The sequence below is a fragment of the Lonchura striata genome, chromosome 5 (assembly GCF_046129695.1).
Source record: "Lonchura striata isolate bLonStr1 chromosome 5, bLonStr1.mat, whole genome shotgun sequence".
NCBI lineage: Eukaryota > Metazoa > Chordata > Aves > Passeriformes > Estrildidae > Lonchura > Lonchura striata.
The window spans coordinates 5,068,114-5,084,825 of record NC_134607.1 but is presented as its reverse complement, the minus strand read 5'-3'; the positions used below and the strand labels follow the sequence as shown (position 1 = coordinate 5,084,825).

Here is a 16,712-nt window from a genome sequence, read left to right as displayed (position 1 = left end):
TCTGTTTCACCAGAAGAAGTACATTTGATTTTAACTAAAGAGTGTTTGCAGTTTTCAAAAATTAAATGCAGCATTAGCATTTTTCCAGGTTATTAAATAATGCAAAAGACCTTTTCCAGTTGGGTACAATTCATATTTCCAAGTCATGGTTGTGGCTGGTGCTTCTTCAGATAAACTGTTCTCAAGCTTTCAGAATTGCACCTTTCAGAGCTTTGGTTCTCTGCAGTTGGCGTTGGAATGAATTGTTTTTTAAGCCTGAACTAAACTTCTTAAGGGGTTCCTGTGTCTCCTCTTGATTTAAAGGAATTGTAAGCTAAGGCTGAGGGTCCACTTAAGGCCTTCAGTGATGACAACAGGGAAGAATTTTACAGTAAATGTACTTGTACAGTTTTATTTGGTTTTTTTTTTTTTTTTTTTTCCTTTAGTTACCAGATTCTAGCATGGCTTGTATATTACAATTTTTTTTAAAGATTGTGAGCCAAGATTTAAAAATCACTGGTCATTCTGGAAATGACAGTGTTGAAGAGCTAATCTAGAAAACTGGCTGGTAGCCCTTTCAAAAGTTTCAAAGCATTCAGCTTTGTGCACAAGTTCCATCTATTAAAGTGTCTCAGGCTGGGATACAAAAGCCCAAACTTAACACCTAGGTCTTTGACCTACTTCAATTTTTACAAGAAATTGCTATAAATATGTACTTGCCAATTAATACAAAGTGATATCTGGTAGTTTTCCAAGGTAAAAAATTGTCTGCACATATTTATCCATATTGGAAGCATGGATATTACACAAACAAGAACTGTATTTCATCTTTCAAGCTACAATTAGACTGTGACTTTTCAAAATCTGCAGATTTTCTCAGTAAATTAATCTTCCAGTGTCTTTTGTTGCTGTCTTTCAAGTTTTATCAGCTTCCAGCTAGAAAGCTAATGATAAAGCATCAGATTTGCACCCTTTTAAAAGAAGAAAAGCAGGGTAGGCATCTGTAATAGCAGTGTAATGACACCAAACCTGCATGTACAGTTTAGAATTACTTGCCTACATGCTCATTGCCTGCATGCATTGGCACACAGACATTTTCTTCAGCTCTTTATCTACATATGATGTTTTGCAGCACCAGTCTGGCATCATTAGACATGTAGCCCGCCAGCAGTTTAAAGATTTTTCCACAGAGCCATAAAATTGCACCTTCCTCGTTGAATCTAAAATCCAGCCCACCTGTAATAACAGAGCAGGGGAACAGTATGGATCTCTCCTGGATGTCTGCAGTGCAGCGAGCTGGGGTGGCTTGCCTTCACACTGAAATAAAGGTCGTGTCCTAATGTTATGCCTTCCTGTTTAAAATGAATGGCTTGTAAATGTTTATCTCAGCTAGAAGTGAGAACGTGGTCTACATCTGTGCTCTCCAATTCCCCCTTGGAGAAGCCGTGCAGTGAAGCAGCTGTGTATCCCTTCACGTTCTTCTCTTGCTGTTAAACATGTACATCTCTGGCTTCAGCTCTGTGCCAGGTTTCCCCCTGCTCATGTTTGGATTTCAGGTTGGAGCTTGAAGTAGTGTTGTCTGGATTTATAGTGGGTTACATTGTATTCTCCAGGAAGGAGCAGGCGAAAGGGATCAGCCCAGTGCAGACGGACTGACAGTCCATGCAGTGTCATGCAGTGTAGAGTTTCTTTGGTTCTGCCAATAGGTATTGCAGTCTAAAATGTCTGGAGGCTAGTTGGAGCTGCTTCTCTAGAGACAGGACCAAAGTATACAGTAAACTGGCTTTCATTTTGTTTTTTTTGGACAGTCAGGCCTGCTTTCCATTTCCTACAATGTTCCAATATAACCAAGGCTCATGTGCTCGGTAATAACCAAGGCTTCTGAGACTTGGGGCTTCTGTGAAAAGGAAAAGAGCAAAGTAGTATTTATACAGTATAATATTTTGATTCACTAATGGGCTGTGAGGTGGGTGTTATCACGAACTACTGTGTGGCAAGAAAGGTTCCTAAAACATGTATCAGCTTACTCCATCTCCAAATCATTGCAGATAACACAGTGTTTAGTTTCTAATTAGACTTGTGTTGTGCTAATTCTCGTGAGCAGTGCAAGTGATTGACGTGCTGCATTTTAGTGACAAGTAGCAGGGTGGCTGAGTGGAGCTCGGTGACGAAGCCAGCATCCAGCTGCTGAGGAAAGCACACTGCTCCCAGGCACTGATTTGCAGGATGAACACACGCTGATTGGTGTGGTCTTGCTCTGAGGGGAAGGAGGAAATAAAGGCACATAGTCTTCAATTAGACTAATGATATTCTGCTCCTAAAAGGATTAGGAAAGAAAGATCTAACTGAAAATAAAACTCCAGTGTGTAATAGTTCACAAATCATGTATTTACTTTGGATAGTTTTTTTCACTATTTTTTAGGAGAGGATGGACATTATTATTTTTCCATGCCTCAGTCCCCTGTATTTAAAATACAGATGGTTCATCCTAAGTGCTGGTTTCTGTACATGTAAGTAATAAGTGTAAGCTTCTAGGCAGAGCCTTGTGAACTGTTTCTTGATGGAACATCCAAGAGCAGCACAGGCATTTTATGTAACTAAAATTATTTCAGAATCCTTCTTGCCAGCACTTTCCTTTGTGGCCAGCTTAAGTCAATAAGTTTGGTAGTGCAGTTCCACTGTGAATATAAAAATAAAAATACGGATTTGATATGGACAGTCTCATTGAGCTAGATTGGGTTACTGTAAGGAACATCTCCTAGCTTAAGCCCTCTAGTCAGGTCCAAATCCTTTCAGTCAGATTCTTGATGTAAAATTTGGCTTTTTCAAATCATCATCATCAGCATTGCATTCATCACTAACAAAGGCTGTGCCTGTGACTCTTGGATGTTATTCATGTAGCATTTGATTTTTTTGCACAGCCTTTAAAGCTCCTGTGAGGCCAAGCAGGGCTGTTCCTTTGCTTTAGGGGCTTTTTGGGCCCCCCATACATGTGTTAAAGGAGAGGGGCTGGCTAAGGAGTGGCATTTTCTCAGGATGATCAAGCTGTGGCTTGCTGCAAATCCCATCTGCCCTCTCCACATGCACCATCAGAGGCCCTTCCTGGAACAAGCTCCTCGGGGATTTACCTGCGTAGGATGTACCAGTACGGGTTCACTGGAAAGGCAGATGGGACACATGATGACAGACTTGGACCAGTTGCATTTGGCAAAGAAAAGACCTGTGGAGTAGGACAGTGACTTTATGGGTCAGAATTTCTTTGGTATTCTTTGTGGATCTCATCCCCCAATCAAATAGCAAAGATTGTGGTGCAAATAGCAGTGGTACCATGCAGGGCTTAGGTTTTCAGAATTGCCAAGTGGGCACTGCAGGCTGCAAAGAGTGTGTTTGTGCAAACCGTGGAACAGATAAAGGTATTTGTTCCTGTCTGTGTGCTTCAGCCGCCAGGGATACTTTTTTGCAGGCTGTGTAAGGAAAGGTCAGATTTTGCTTTGTCAGTTGACATTGGGGTGAATTAAATTAGACTTGAAAGCCACAACAATATCCCAGGTAATAAAACTTAATCTTGAACTAAGAATGACACATTTGTCTTCTGCTTGAGAAGGGAAGGTGTAGGGCAGCCCAGGTTCCTCATACTGTTTTGTATCTCAGAAAATACAAAAAGAGGGCTCTGGACTTTGTCTGAGAGCTTTAGCAAACTTGGGAGGAAAAATCATGTGGCGTAAACTTTCACTTGACCCAATTGCGGGCAACATGTTTTAAATATATGAACTTATAAAGTGCTCATGCTTTTCAATACTGAGTAAAAATGTGCTGCTGCTTACTGTGAAGATGAAACTTGTCTTGGACTTCACTGGCAGTGAAACCAGGCTTGCTACAGATCTGTGTTGCAGATTAGGTTGTTTACTCATATTTCAGTTATGGTTTTTCCAGTTTCTCTTCCTCCACTGTTCTGTTAAAGTCCTGCAGCTGCCTGAAGGGCCATAGGCATTGAAAAAAAAAGCTTGAAGCACTAAAAAGTGAAATTTCAGGTCCTTTTTCTTAGTTAAATAGTTTTTATGTACCAAGTACAGTATTTTATGCTGCCCAAGGAAATGGATATAATTTGCTATACTTCAAAATAACACAGAAGTCGTTCTGGCTCTCCTTGAAGCCAGTGAGGACATTCCACTTGCTTTCAGTGGGAATTTGTAAGCAAGCCATGATGCAGTTTCTGTCAGGGCAGGAGAAAGCTGACAGTCCATACTATCATGTAAAATGAAAGAACTTGGTGCCGTATCATTTGCACATTTCAGAGAGAAACTTGTCTTAGGTTTGGAGGAAGAGTCCCATGCGTTTGTTACTCAGGCACGCTGACATCCAGAGAAATCCAGAGGAGTCCAGAGAAAGAAGTGTGCAATTGCCCTCCAGCCTGGTAGTGTTTTGTTTGAGTGTGTGTTAGAGCATGGGGAAGGAGTGATCACCTTCTTGTCCTGGCTGTTCCCTTCAGTCTGCAGGGTGAAGTGTCAGCTGCTGTTTGAATGTGTAATAACCACCAGTAAATCATAAATCTAGAATAGTTGCTTGTGCAAAGCAGAGCTTGAGATGGAAGAACTCCAAGCAAGACATCTCTTTTTTTAAAGAGAGTCTTCCCCTGGGCTTTCCCTGCCACAGGCCAGCAGAAGTTTGGCTGCCCCAGAGCTGTTCCCCATGCACCTGGTGCTCACTGTGCCTGAGCAGCCCAGAGAAGGGGAACCCAGCACTGGGCCATGTGTGAGGGGAATGTATGGGTAAATGAACCTTCCAGACACCTGCATCAGCAGCATGGCAGCAAAAACAAATGTCTCATGTTCCCTCCACGTGAGATCAGCCTTAAAATTCTCCAGAACAGTGAGGCATCTCAGCAGCTGTGGAGAGCCTGGGGCCTTGTCAGGCACTCTTGCACTTCTCAGCTTATTCTTGTTGCACCTTGATAGAGGTAAGACTAATAATTAGATCCTCAGCTTTAGACTCCCTGCAATTACTCAGTGCGCAGACTTTATCTATAATTTCCTGCTCTAGCCTTACAGTTTACTATAGGGAGATTATATACTTGCAGCTACTGGCAGAGTTTGCCTACCAGGAAAGGACATGGTTTGGAGCTCCATGGGATGTTACTGATGTGTAAATAATTTCATCTCATCCAAATAGTGGCCACTCCATCCTGTTTCACAATATACCTTGCCTTAATATTTTAAAACAATGGGTGATTTTGGGTGATCAGGTTCAGCAATTTTCAGAGGGACCCAAAATCTTTAGAAATTGCTGTTAGGGAAAATTGTATCTTCTAAAATCACATTGCCCTGAGTTTTGAAAATCTCAGGCTTGCATCAATATTCGTAAGAGACCCAAGCTCAACAATATGTAATGAAAGAATACCTTTATGGAAAGTACTTTACATACACAGTGAATGCATTTAGAACCTGTTTGAAATGGATGTGTAGGGCCTTCTGTTCAGAGAAAGGCAAAAACTTAGCAAACAGAAGTGTTTGAAACTGGGAAACCATGTAGGTCTTTTGCTACTGGATCTGGATTTTAATTAGACCTCTGTGCTGCTGTGTGACCTCTGATGAGGTGACACACCAATCTGCCATGCAGTCATCAGGACAGAATGGTAAGGAGAGGCAAGAGACCAGGAGAGCCAGGGGTTAGAGGAGTTGGACTTGTGCCTGATATGGCCCATGGCAGGGTCTGGTTGGTGGGGCTGCCTGGAGTTTTGAAAGATGAGCAGAATAAAGGAAAATACCAAAGAAGGAGAAATGAAGTATACTCTGGGCATTCCATAACATTTCTGTTCTCACCCTATATGAAGTTACAATATATGTGTACTTAGTTGATTTATCTTCATGTTAAGGTCAGTTAACTGACTCTTCCACAAAGGTAGAACACACATTTTCTTACTGGCCTCAAGAGAAAACACTTCTCTGGTGTTCATTCTGGTGAATTTAGAAGAATTTCACAGGGCATTTTCCCAAATTCTCTGCTTGTATGAAATGGTGCAGCATGACTTTACTCAATGCAAGCTTATGCCAGTTTTTGTGGCAGGGGATATGGCCTTGATGACAAATCATTTGTCCCCAGTTCCTGAGTAACCAAGAGATGGAAAGTTTTCCTTAGGTTTGGACTGTAGCTTTCCAAGAACGTGCACACTCCAGGTGGGTTGGCCTAAGCCAGTGAGGTGTCTGTGTATGCAGATCTTGTACCGCAGCTAATAACAGGTTTCTGGTTCAGCTGAAGAAGGGGAGCAGGAGAAGGGTTGGCAAAGTAGCCACTAAATCCAGCAAACCTTCAAGCACTGCCAGTAGTCTTGAGGGTGGTTCAGTTCAAGAGGCTCAAAAAAATTGCTAAAGGAGCAGTGCAAATATTTTCCATCTTTTCCTATGAAATGAAATTGTTTGTTTGCTGTTGTTTGTTTACCTGTTCTGCATGATATGTCACATTTATCAGTCACTAGACTGAAGGGGGTAACAGTACTTTAATAATGATGTTTTGACTTTTGCTGTGTTTATTCTGTGTTTTCTAAATTCATACTCAGATGGCTTTTTCTTCTGCTGTTCCAGCAGATCTGTCTCAGGCTACCCCTAAAAAGAAAAAGCAGTAATCTAGCAAAATGAACTCAGAACACATGAAGAGGAGCCACTGGAGACTAATCTGCAAGGTATTCAGGTATTTGCACTTTCGTATCATACACCAGTAATTGGTGCACACACGTGGTATGCTCTGCATTTCTTGTGCTTGTTAACTCATACAAAGTGGGTGAGAAAATTATATAAATAAATGAAAATTCATGTGAAAGATGAAAGATGTTTCGTCAGAATGCCCCCATTCAACTTAAAGATGGAGCCAGGTTTGTAGAGTTGCAGCTGAAAGTTCAACACACATTGATGCTGCTGTCCATCACATCTGTTAGCAAGGTCAGATTTTACTGTCTGTTACTCCCAGTGCACTGATGGCCATCTGAGAAGTGGTGGAGAAAGAGGGTCCTTCTCTGACTTCCACTGGAGCAGAGTGAACAGCCCTTCCTCTTCTGATGGGCTAAGGCACTATGACACTCCCAGTGACCTCAGGAATTAGGTCCTGGACTAGGCCTACAGTGAGGAAGAAATGAATTTTGGATCCCAGACATGTCAGAGGTCCTGTGTCACTTGCCAGGCCTCAAGAATTTTTGTGAGCTTTAGGTTGTGTATATGTCCTGTATACAGCTGAAAGAAAAGAAGGCTTTTACAGTTCTTCTCAGTGCAGAAATGAGACTTTCTAGTTGGAAGGCAAGAACAATCTTGAGAAATGTTGTAATTTTCTGGATAATAGGAAGATAGATTTTTGTTTTATGAATACATACGGGAGAAAGCAGCACGACTCTGTTGAGTCTATGTTCCATGTCTCTGAAGCAGGGAGGATGCGTGTGTGATTCCTTCTCCTTGCTCCGTGTGAGCAGGTGATGATACACATGCCGTGGATGTGCGAAGTGACACCGGCTCCAAGTTATTACATGCATGTTTCTATGATGGTGTAAGTGCAGAGGCTGGCTGTACACAACTTTGTAGCTGATTAACTGGGGGAAGCAAATGAGCTGCTAATGGGAGTAAAGCTAATGGGAGTAAAGGTAAGAGTTAATGGGAGTAAAGGGAAGAGTTGTGCTTGCCGAGTGCACCAATACCAAGGGGCGTTCAGAGAAAATATTTTATTTGTACAGTCATTGCATTCTTATGTTATTGCAATTATTAAGCTGTTATAATTAACTATGGTTCATAATGAAGTATTTTGAACAAACCCACAAAAGCAGAGGTACCTCCCAAGGGTATATATTTAATGGTTATATCACTGTTACGTGAAAAATCACTCGTTCAATGTTACGTCATATGTGACTGCCTGAAAAGGAGATGCAATTCAACAGCAAAGTTACTGCAGGTATTATTTTAATTCCTGAACCACACACTCTTATCAGCTTCCAGATATTTATTCACGTTGGTATTTTTAGCTTTTATTCCCATGGTTTTGGCAGTGTGTTCATAGACACTGTCAGTGTACTCTCAGATTCTGCTACCAAACTGCTTCTGGGACTTCATTCAGTTTGCTTCATTTGAGGGAACCTCAGATAAGTTATATGGAAAATTGATAGTAAGTCCCAAAGTACCAAGTTTTGCTGCACATAATGCAGATGTAACATGGGACCAATGAATGATGGTACAGTATTTAGTGTTATTAGTACTTTCCTTTCAGTATTTTGTCTTTTTTTACCTTTTTTTTTTTTCCAGCATTGAACATTCAGTGCAAGTAGTTGCTTGCCATGGTGTCCCAAAAAAATAAAATCAATGGGGAAAATTCTAGGTTTTCTACCAGCTCATTAGTCTTCAGAAACATCCTCAGACTCACTTTAGACCTGCAGTTCTCTCTGTAAGAACAGGAAACTCTTGCCAGAATCTCCTAATGCAGATTTAGGAAAGGTTTCTGTTCAGCTTTTAGGAGTGATACTGTTTTCTTGTAAGATTAATTGTATCTAAATAATTTAAACTTTTAACCCTTTTAAAAATAAGTACACTTGAGATTAAATAATGTTTTACTGCTCAGTTATGCAGTTAGTTCCATAAAGTTATCACTTAAAGGCAGGAGAAACAAGGCTTACACCAATTTTATTAACAATAGATGGGAAGAATAGTACCTGAGAACATTCTCTAAGCTGAAATTATGGACTCATTCTGTACCAAAGGTGATGGTCAAATCAAACATCCAGTATTTTAGATGAGAATTACAAACCTTCCTTAATGTTCTGAAAACTCATCATTATGGGAAAAATAGACTTTTGATTTCAGACTGTGATCATTCCTCAAAATAAAATACTCTGAAAGTTGGTTTTTCCTCTAAGAAATTTCAGACTGTATATGATTTGGGTAACTATGAGTAACAAGCTGTTTTAGAAAGCAATTTTTTTTCTTTCTTTGGGGAAAAATGTACTTAATGCTTTTTGCAAACCCTTCATGTTTATAACACTACCCTGATATACTATTTTCTAAACAAATTACAGTTATAACAAAACTCCTTACAAGTGTTGCTGTGTTTGAGAGATACAGCTTTTAGTTTGGTTCTGTTTTCACAGAAGGAGTGCTTCCATTTCACAAATTTTGTGTAATTTTGGGATCTGAGAAGCTTGCAATCAGTATTTTATCACAGTCAGTATTTCTAGAAGATGATGTCACTTTAAAAGGAACTTTTCCTAATTATAAAACTTTGCAAAACTCTCAAATTTTTAAAGTTCCCAAAACTGTGGTCTGTAATTTTGGTTTCCTTGATAATGTTCAAAACATTTAAAAAGTTTAGGAGTTTCCCCCTTCCCCCCCCACCCCCCCCCGTTGTTTGTTTTTTTTTTTTTAAGTCAGGGCATTCATTGGACCTAAGTAGCATTTATTGAACAGTAATGTGGGGAGGGAGGAGAGTTTCAGATATGAATATAGTCTGAGTTATAGTGACTCATAACTGACAACAAAACACCCAAGAAGAGACGTGAGACAGGATGAGATGAAATGAGACAAGCCATGAAAGAAGGGACAGATTTATGACTTATTGGCATACAGATGGGATGAGAAGATATGAGTGGAGAATGAGATCATCAGGCAGAAATCTGTTAGGGGAGAAGGAGGGGGTTCGCAGGACACATCCCAGTAGCCTCCTGTGCACAGTGGGAGGATTCATTTAACCCATAGGAAAATCAGTGTTAGAAACTATACAAAGGTGGGTTAGATCCCAAACCTCAGAGGGGCAGGATTTTTCTCTCCCTACACTTAGAAAAACAAAGACACAACAGTTAGGATGACTCTGAGCCTGCAACACTCCAAGGGTCATCTCACCTAGTTACATCATATCAGCCTCCTTTCAGTGTTACCAGTGCAGTTTCTGAAAACTGCTGTATTGCTTAAAATAAAGACAGAAGGCAGAATTTTCATCTTCAGTCTAAACAATTCAAGAGTTTCCTTAACTAAGATTTGCTTTTCATCCCTGAAACTGAAAGCATGTTTCTAAGTAACTACGTCCTTCATGCTAGGCTGTAGCCAAGGCACTGTGTATGTATGGATTATAATTGGTGGAATTGATTGCCGAGTATGTTTGGGTGAAATTTCAGTTGGCCAAATTATAATCCATTTCAAGATTAATGATCTTAAAATTCTCACCTAAAAAATCAAGATAAGACCTTGGCTGCTCACAAAGGCCTGTACAAATCAGTGACGTTGCTGTGTTACTGTAGCCATGACCCCTGCCCCTTTTCTAGTTTGCTTCTTGTATCCTCGGCAGAGAGATGAGGAGAATCTGTTTGGAGAAATGCACTGAATTCTGCCCTTTAGCTGAATCTATAGAATCAGTTGGCAGCCTCTTGAAAAAAGCTTTTCTGGTGGAATTTCTTCTTGCATCTGATTCTGATAGAAGTGGAGAAGAGGCAAATGTGTGTTTGTCACAGATTCAATCATTTTTGCTCTCTGATTTAGCTAAGAATACTAAGGACTCATCTGTGCATGTGGCCAGGTTGAATTAAAAGTTATTAAACTTGGTAACGGATCAGTAGAACTTGAGGTGATCAATAGAGCAGTTCTGATTTGGCTGGAAATATGAAATATCATTTGGAATATGTAAGTGAAATGCATTAAAAATTCACAAAACCTCTGTTGTATCTGGAGCTATTTAATTTGGGTGGAACTGAAAAAATGGCTGGCTTTTTCCTTAGAAAGGTAAAGTTTAAAAATTGTGAAACTTCTCTGTTCAATTTGAGTAAAATTGTTCAAATTCAGTGGGTCGACACAGGATTTGGTTAAGCCTCAGTGTGTAACACTGTGCATTTTGTTTAATTATTGCTGATCATTCACTCTACAGCAGTGTGCATGGAGTCAGAGTTCCCTTCAGGAAGGGCTGGAAAATCTGAGCTTAGTGCTGGGACTCATCGTGCACCAGGAGGACTGTCCAGCTGCTCAGACTGGCACCTGTCCTCAGCCCTGTCTGAACCAAACGCCTAAGGAAGTGTGTAAGGACAAGGAAATTGTAGATCATATTTCAGCTAAGTGATCTCTTGGTGCTCACCCAGCCCAGAGAAACATGCAGTCAGGCATAGTTTATTTCTCATTAGCATCTGAAGTGATTTCTGTTCTGTAAACTTGCCCGACCTCCCTCTGAGCCTTGTAGCCTCCCTTTGCAAGGAGTCCTATCTGTTGTGGAGAGCCATTTTGTTTTTGTTTGTTTTGAAACTACCTCGTGCTAATTGGAGATGAAAGGATGCCCTATAGCATCTGGTAATGAAACTAGAAAAGGATTTTAAGATTGTATTTTTGAAATGTAATTTGTGTTTAGGCATTAGGTTAGTGTGGTGGATATAGCGCAGTTAAGTTATCCAGGACCAGGTTGCCTTGAGTGAAATAAGTATTACCTAAAGGGTCTGTGCTTCAAAAGAAGTTAAGTCTTGGCAGCCATATCAGTTTAAAGCATGGGCACATTTGGTAATACCAGGGAAACTTCTGTGGGTTCCAGTTAGTGAATCATTTGAGCATGCATTTAACTCCTCTGAGCATTTCAGACTGAGTTGTACTGGAGTGCTGAGTCTGGGTGTTACTCTTGAGGTACCTCTCTGTAAAATTTAATCGTGTTGTAACACTTAAGGTGTTTTTTTTTGTTTGCTGGATAAACACCATATGCTTTTGACTTTTCTGTCCTGTGTTGGGTAGTGTTCACTTTGTGTAGAGCCCTGATTCTAATTGGGAGCTTATTGAGATCAGCCTGTTCTGGGATTTTCCTGCTTGCCAGTGACAAGAGGGTTAAATGGGAGAGAGAAGTAATGGGAAGAGAGAGGTAACCCTGAAATCTAAAGAAGGTAGGAAGAACATGGATCATCAGTCTGTTACATACTGAGACAAGAGAACTCCTTGGGATGGGCTAATAAATGCTTCAGTAACTTCAGCTGCCTGAGCTACTGTGTCCACAGACATGGTTTCCCCTTCATAGCACCTTCTATGAAATAAGAGCACAGAACTTCAAATGGAAAACAATGGAAAGAGAAAATTATTAAAATTACAACTTACTCACCAGGTTTTGTAGACTAATAAGATTATTCCTGCAAAACCAAATGACCAGCCAAACAAATATACAAAGTCATAATAATGGAGAGACTGATTTTAACTAAATCGCAGTAGGGTCTTGCTGTCTGTGGGAATTTTTCCTTACTAGATTTCATTTTGAGAAGGTTTCTTAATGCAAAGGGACTTTGCAAATCTTAGTCTGCTGAAACGGAACTGTCTTAGAAGTCAAATCATCTCTTTTTGCAAAATATAATAAATATAATGCATGACATGACATTACATAACAACATAACATAACATAGAAGTGGTATTTCTAAATTAGTAGAGTTTCAGGTTAAAATTCAAGACAAGCTGTGTATAATAAAATATTTGGAAAAGATTAAGCTTGGGATAAGAAAAAATACCTTTTTTTTCATATGACATAATGGGGCACCAAAAGATTAGGATCACAATGTCAAAAATTCTGAAGTCCTATTTATACTGCAGGAGAGAAGACTGGACTTGGAAAAATGCTTAGCTGTATTGGCCCTGAACTATTCCAAATATCTGATCATAGGAATTGGAGCAGAAACAGGTTGATGCTGTGCTCACTTGAAAACCTGTCACCAATGGTGTCAGTAGCAGTGGAAAATGGAGAAGCTGTTTTGAAAATCTGTTTCACTGCAGGAGATAAACGTCTATGTTGACATTTAACTCGGTGTCTAAGCAAAACATCTTTCTGGGTTTTTGTAAGTATTCTTGATAGACAGAGAGTAAGGGGGAAGGAAGAAGAATGACTAAAATCTTCATTAGGAGGGAGAGGAATGAGAGCAGCAGGAAAGCAGATGTCAGAAGAAAATGCCGTGGACAGTACATTGATGGCAGTAAAAGATACAACCCATCAAAAGCCATTTCAAAAGTAGCTTGAGGTGCTGAAAGCAGTAAAAATGGGAAATATTTTTTCCACAGGTGTTACTGTTGAGCAGAAATTGGAAGGAAACTGTGAGGGTCAGTAGATTGAGAAAATGGCCCTGCCCATCTTCGCGGGAAACTATAAACCTCACCACTGTGGGACAGGAGTGACCAACAGTGACCAGCTTCGCTGCCTTGGGAGCAACCCCATTAGCTGTATTTTTCAAATAAGGTAAGAAATCAGTTGTCCTGGTTTGGGGCAAATTTGGGAGAAAATCTCCTAAGGGGCTCTTCCAGAAAACAAATTCAAGCAGCTTCTCCCCCATCCCATTCAGGAAAATATTTCCTTGGAAAAAAAAAAGTGGAAAAACAGGCAAAGCATTCACCAGCACAAAAACAGTGACCTTATACATTTTTCAGAGGCAATATAGGTCAAGTGTACACCCATTTTTCAGACTGATACAGTAGAATTGTCTTAATACAGAATACTGAACTAATTCTGACCATTTTCTTTCTTGAAGCTGTTTGCTGCATTTCAGACAGGTTAAAATGGAGTGTTTTTCTGACTCTTGGGACTGACATTCAGCTTGCCTATTACATCTTATTAAAGGCTCTGTCAGGTTTGAAAATCAGAAATGTTCAAATAAAAGCAGTGTCTGGAGAGAGAGGCACAATATGCTTTCTTTTTCCAGCCTGTTAATAAGTGAGGAGTGGGAGGTAAAGCAGGGTTCACTATAGGACTGGGGGCTACTTTAGTCCTTTCTTTAACTGAAAAGAGGAAAAAAAAATGTTTATTTGTTAGAGAACAGCTTGTGTTTATATGCACTCAAAATACTGACTGATTTGCTGATGTTACTGACAGACACTGCGTGCATTTAACATCCTTGGATGAGAATTTGCAGTAATTCTGTTTCCCTTTGTGTAGATAATTAAGGCACACAACAGCTGTCTGGCAAACATTAGCGCTCTACTACCTGGTCCCAGGGGAGCAGAGGCAAGGCAGGAGTGATTTGACCAAGTGATTGGCAGGACTGGGGTGAGAATCAGACCTAAACCAAGCCCTGCAGCCGAGGGTGAACATAGCATTGTACTTACAACACCTACCGTTGCTACAAAAAAACATGGAATTGTTTAGGTTGGAAAAGACCTCTACGATTGCCAAGTCCAACCATCAGATGCAGAGGAGAAAGTAGTCTTGTGTGTAGAGACAAAAGATATAGCTGTGCTAAGTGCTGTACAAATACATAGTAAGAGGAATCCTCATCACAGCACTGCTCAGTCTATCTAAAAGTGGAGGAATCTCCTGCACATTTATTTTTACTAGTAAGTTAAGGTAAGCTCTGCCCCAGCTGAGCAATATTTATACATGTGTCTTTTCTTCTCAAAACTGTATATTAGTTAATGGGGACACTTTTAAATTAATTTCTCAAAATGTGCATATTGCATTATTTCACTGAATTATTTATCTTAGAAGCAAAAGCTTCCCCAAGCTTCGTGGTTTGTGGAGTATCCTCCTTATCTATAAATAAACAGTATATGACCTTTGTACTCTAGAAGCCTAGTAAAGACCCTGGCAGGACATCACAGAACCTCTTAATATAACTTTCAGCTATTAGTGGGAGTCTGCCTCCGTGTCACTGAGAAACAGAGTTGGAGGTGGCAGTTCAGATTCTGCCTCCTCCTTCCGGAAGCCATTTCAGTCATGCAGGCAGTTATGTGTCTTATGTGCATTTATAGCTTAAGGAGTCATTTCCACTTGGAAATAGTCCTGGGCACAGCGGAGATGGACACAGAGTGCAGGTACAGCGCTGTTGCTGCTCTAAGGTACTGAGATTAAATGTTTACCAGGTTTCTGTTTCAGTGAAAATTGCAATAATAAATGCGATTATGTACAGTTCAGTAAAGATGCAATTTAGAATGTTAAAATATTTATGTTAGCTCTCAAATGCCACCCTAAGTAGGTGTTATATTAAAATTGCATATTAAAACAAAATACAGATTTCCCTTCCCTACTTAATGTCAGTTACTTTATTTCAGCTACTGAAAATATTTTGCAGCTGTTTTTATTTTCCTGTTTTTCTCAGCTTGCATAAATCAACTTACAAGTTTAATGAATTTATGTTTAGATCCTTCGATATTTAAAATTCTATCTGCTTTGATAATTAGAATTAAGAGCAAAATAAAATTTAGAAGTGTAGAATGCAGGCATAGTGTCTCCACATGGCCAGAACGTTTTCAGATGTTCATAAATGTTGTACTGTTCTGGTGCTTCATATTAATATTTGAAGGAAATATGAGTTCCAACTACAGGAAGGCTTTCTTATGTCTTTTCTTTGGGTGTCAGACCTCCAGGAAGCTGTTTAACATGAGGGCTTCTCCGGTGACACTTGCTGAAACAGTATTTATTGAAGTGCATATAGCAAAGCAGCTACTTGATTCCAGGTGTCTGAAAAATGCAACAATTTCAAGTGAAAGCAGTGTATTCCACTAGCAAAGGTGCTGGTCTTTTTGTAAAATGAAATTCTATGTGTTTTAGAAGTTGTGATTTTTGAGGTTATACCTGCATTAGTGGTATGTATTAGTTCGTATATTGTTTTGTTTACATATTCCACCTACATCCTTGTAGCCAGACGCAGAGCTGTCTGTGTCTAGTAAGTGTCTACTCTGAGGGTATTTCTATCAACAATTACACAAAGGAAACTGAAATTAAAGACTTCCCCATAGACTTTACGGATCGTCCACTGTTTTGCTATTGAAATAATGAATGTTCACTGCAAAACTACAAGTGGAAAATGAGCTGCCATTAAAAGGGAAATTCAGATGTGTTTCATGGATCCTTTGTTTTTCTTGCTTCCTTGTGATTTCACAAACACTGTCTTTTAGGGAGAGTGAGAGAAAATCCTATGGGCAGCTATCAGAAACAGGAGAGATATTTGGTTTTGTCACTGGGCTCCATGCATATGGACTGCTCTTGTGCGTATATGTTGTGAGAATTAGTAGTACCAGTGGAATTCAGGATTGATGAATTCTACTATTATTTTACAACTAGGTATTAAATGTTACCTGTATTACCCTCTCAGGACAACACACTGCACTTCAGGGAAGAAACACATAACATGACTTGAAGAAAGTGAGAACATGTTTAAACAGAACATCTCCAGGATAGTCAAGGGAGAAATTAAACTAGAATTCAGATGAAGTCTTTTGTAGGTACATACATTCGTGAGGAATTTCCAAAATGGGAGAGCCAGAGGGGGGTGCTTAGCTTACCCTTTTTTCCCTCAGTAAAATCTGGGAAGTAAAATTTCAAGTGTCATGTGAATATTGAATCCTATTTTAGTTTGCTTTTAGTTTATTGAAAAATAATAAATTATTTTTTAAAATTAAATTATTCCAAGGCTTTTTTTTTGTCTTGCTGTTTTTGGACAAGGGTTCTTTCAGCAATGTCAAACTGGTTGACTTGAGATAGGAAAAAGTGCTGTGAAAAAAAAAAAAAAAAGTGTATGTGAATAGTAAATTACGTATCAGTTATAATGGGGCAAGGAAAGTGGAAGGGAATCCTTAGTGCTCAGATGGAATGGGAAGGAGAGAAGCAGAACAGAGCTGGATTTGAGATTTGAAGCAGAGGAAGGCATTTCAGGTGCAAAGGATCAGGCTCCTGTTGGAGCATAAAACTGGGGGCATAAAACTTTAATTCCCTTATAGAAGCAGAGCAGTTTGAAGTGATAGGTTTGACAGTGGAAGATGAGTATTAGTTTTCTTTTTAATTTTTTA

General features: G+C 39.7%; 1 protein-coding gene across 16 annotated transcripts in view; it reads left to right on the top strand.

Annotated features, from left to right (window-relative positions):
• LOC144246307 (uncharacterized) overlaps positions 1-16,712 on the top strand; it is a 304,135-nt gene that overhangs the window by 222,917 nt on the left and 64,506 nt on the right. For 14 of the 16 annotated variants that reach the window (XR_013339981.1, XR_013339983.1, XM_077783235.1 and 11 more), the window contains 2 exons: positions 6,561-6,663; positions 12,996-13,170. The gene's annotated coding sequence lies outside the window, so the exon portion shown is untranslated. Of the gene's footprint in view, positions 1-6,557; positions 6,664-9,351; positions 13,171-16,712 lie in introns of those variants that run through there. The other 2 variants (XR_013339982.1, XM_077783248.1) reach the window with 2 other exon arrangements.